Source organism: Corylus avellana, chromosome ca5 (assembly GCF_901000735.1).
Source record: "Corylus avellana chromosome ca5, CavTom2PMs-1.0".
Lineage (NCBI taxonomy): Eukaryota > Viridiplantae > Streptophyta > Magnoliopsida > Fagales > Betulaceae > Corylus > Corylus avellana.
The window spans coordinates 5740791-5743665 of NC_081545.1; positions in this window are offsets into that span (position 1 = coordinate 5740791).

The window sequence follows — 2875 nt, forward strand, 5'->3', positions numbered from 1 at the left end:
AAAAATAATATGTGTAGCTATCATATTAATATTAATAGACTGATCAATTTACGCATGCATACATATATACTAATGATAATGAACTATAATTTATACTAATGACAATAAATATTAATTTTTTATGCCAATTAACATTAATAGTTTGTTAATGCATATTTGTTTATATCAAAGTTATTGTTAATTTTTTTTTATATTAAAAAAAGTTTTTTGACGTGTGGAATTGACACGTCAAAAGTTTTTGACGTGTGGAATTGACACGTCAAAAGTTTTTGACGTGTCGATTTCACACGTCAAAAAACTTTTGACGTGTAGAAAAAGACACGTCAACAAAAATTTTTTTGACGTGCTTAAATAGACACGTCAAAAGTTTTTGACGTGGCAAACATAATTTACTGTTAATTTACTGTTTGCCACGTCAAAAAACTCATATTTTTTTGTAGTGAGAAGCAGACCCACAACCATGGGGTCAAAGATTGGCTTGGGAAGTTGAAGGATCCCATGTACGACGCTGACGACTTGCTGGATGACTTCTCCACTCAACTTCTACGAAGGCAAGTGATGACACGGGACAAGAAGGTGGCAAAAGAGGTAAATTCATATATATATATATATATATATATATATATATGATGTTGTCCATGACTAAAGCATTCCCAGACCTGGATAAAAATATTTATCACAACACAAGCCAAAGAAAATATATATCATTTTACGTAGTTTAAAAGTCCTCAACAACATTTCGAGGAAGAAATTCACAACAACAATTTATTCATTATAATGTTAAACCCAACTATTCAACGGTACATAAATTCTAAAAATATCACAATTTACAGGTGCGCATATTCTTTTCCAAATCGAACCAACTTGTATATGGCCTTAAAATGGGTCATAGGATCAAGGTAGTTAGGGCGAGATTGGATGAAATTGCAGATGATAAGATCAAATTTGGCTTCACTGAGTGCTTTATAATGACACATGAGTTTGAGCATAGGAAAAGAGAAGACACACACTCTTTTGTTCCCGAGGAACAAGTCATTGGGAGAGAGGGTGAAAAGAAGGTAGTTAAAGAGTTGTTATTGGATTCCAATGTAGAAGAGAATGTTTCCGTCATTCCCATAGTTGGGATTGGTGGACTAGGTAAGACCACACTTGCTCAGTATGTGTTCAATGATGATGAAGTCAAAAGACATTTTGAGCTAAGACTCTGGGTGTGCGTCTTTGATCCTTTTGATGTGAAAACTATTGTTGCACAGCTCATAGAATCTGCAACTAAAAGGAGCGCTGAAAGCCTCGAGATGGATTTGTTACAAAGTCAGCTTCGAGCAAAAATTGATGGGAAGCTATATTTACTTGTTTTAGATGATGTATGGAGTGAGAATCGCAGTACATGGTTGAACTTGGAAACACTTTTATAGGGTGGCCTAAAGGGAAGCAAAGTTTTGATTACTACACGTAGCAAAAGAGTTGCAGAGATTACAGGCACTGTAACACCCCACCTCAATGACACACAATAATGTCCACTTTTGGCTCCCCCAAACAAGACTTCCCAGGAGGTCACCCACCCTGGTACTACTCCAGCAGAAGCACGCTTAACTGCGGAGTTCTGATGGGATCATGACCATCACGGCTTTAAAACGCGTTGTTGTCATTAAGGGTGTAAATACATTTAAGCACATCCTCATCTCCATACCCAGGCGATGTGGGACGTCACAATCATCCCCTCTTAAGACCCAGAATCCCCGCTGGCGACCCTCATGGGATTAGCCCATTATTTGCGTCCATCCCAGCGAGTGCCCGCTAGCGATCTTCATGGGCTTTTGCACGCTCTCCACATCTCAGGCTGGGCAATGGCTCTAATACCATATGTAACATCATTGTGACGTCCCACATCGCCTGGGTATGGAGATGAGGATGTGCTTAAATGTATTTACACCCTTAATGACAACAACACGTTTTAAAGCCGTGATGGTCATGATCCCATCAGAACTTCGCAGTTAAGCGTGCTTCTGCTGGAGTAGTACCAAGGTGGGTGACCTCTGAAAGGCTGAGGAGTCCATATTGTGTCATTGAATAGTGATATGCGTATCGAACGGCTTGAGATGGGGGAAGTGTGCACAAGCCCATGAGGGTCGCCAGCGAGGATGCTGGGTTCTAAGAGGGGGTGATTGTGACGTCCCACATTGCTTGGGCATGAAAAAGATGATGTGTTTATATGGAATATACTTCTCTAAATGGTATGGGGCCTTTTGGGGGTAAACTCAATAATAAAACCGTGCGGGCTTGGCCCAAAGCGGATAATATCATACCATTTGGAGCAGGTATGTTACATATGGTATCAGAGCCATAGTCTAGCTTGAGATGGGGGGAGCGTGCACAAGCCCATAAAGGTCACTAGCGGGCACTCGCTAGGGCGGACGCCAAGAATGGGCTAATCCCATGAGGGTCGCCAGCGGGGATGCTGGGTCCTAAGAGGGGGTGATTGTGACGTCCCACATCGCCTGGGTATACAGATGAGGATGTGCTTAAATGTATACTACACCCTTAATGACAAGAACGCGTTTTAAAGCCGTGATGGTCATGATCCCATCAAAACTCCGCAGTTAAGCGTGCTTCTGCTGGAGTAGTACCAGGTTGGGCGACCTCCTGAGAAGTCTGGTTCAAGGGGAGCCAAAAGCGGACAATATTGTGTGTCATTGGGGTGAGATGTTACAAGCGCAATGTCGCCGTATCTTTTGGGAGGTCTATCTGAAAGCAATTCTTGGAATTTATTTAAGAAAATGGCATTTAAAGATGGGGAAGAGCCAAAAAATCCAAAGCTAGTAGAAATTGGAAGGGATATCGTACAAAAGTGTGTAGAAGTTCCACTTGCTATAAG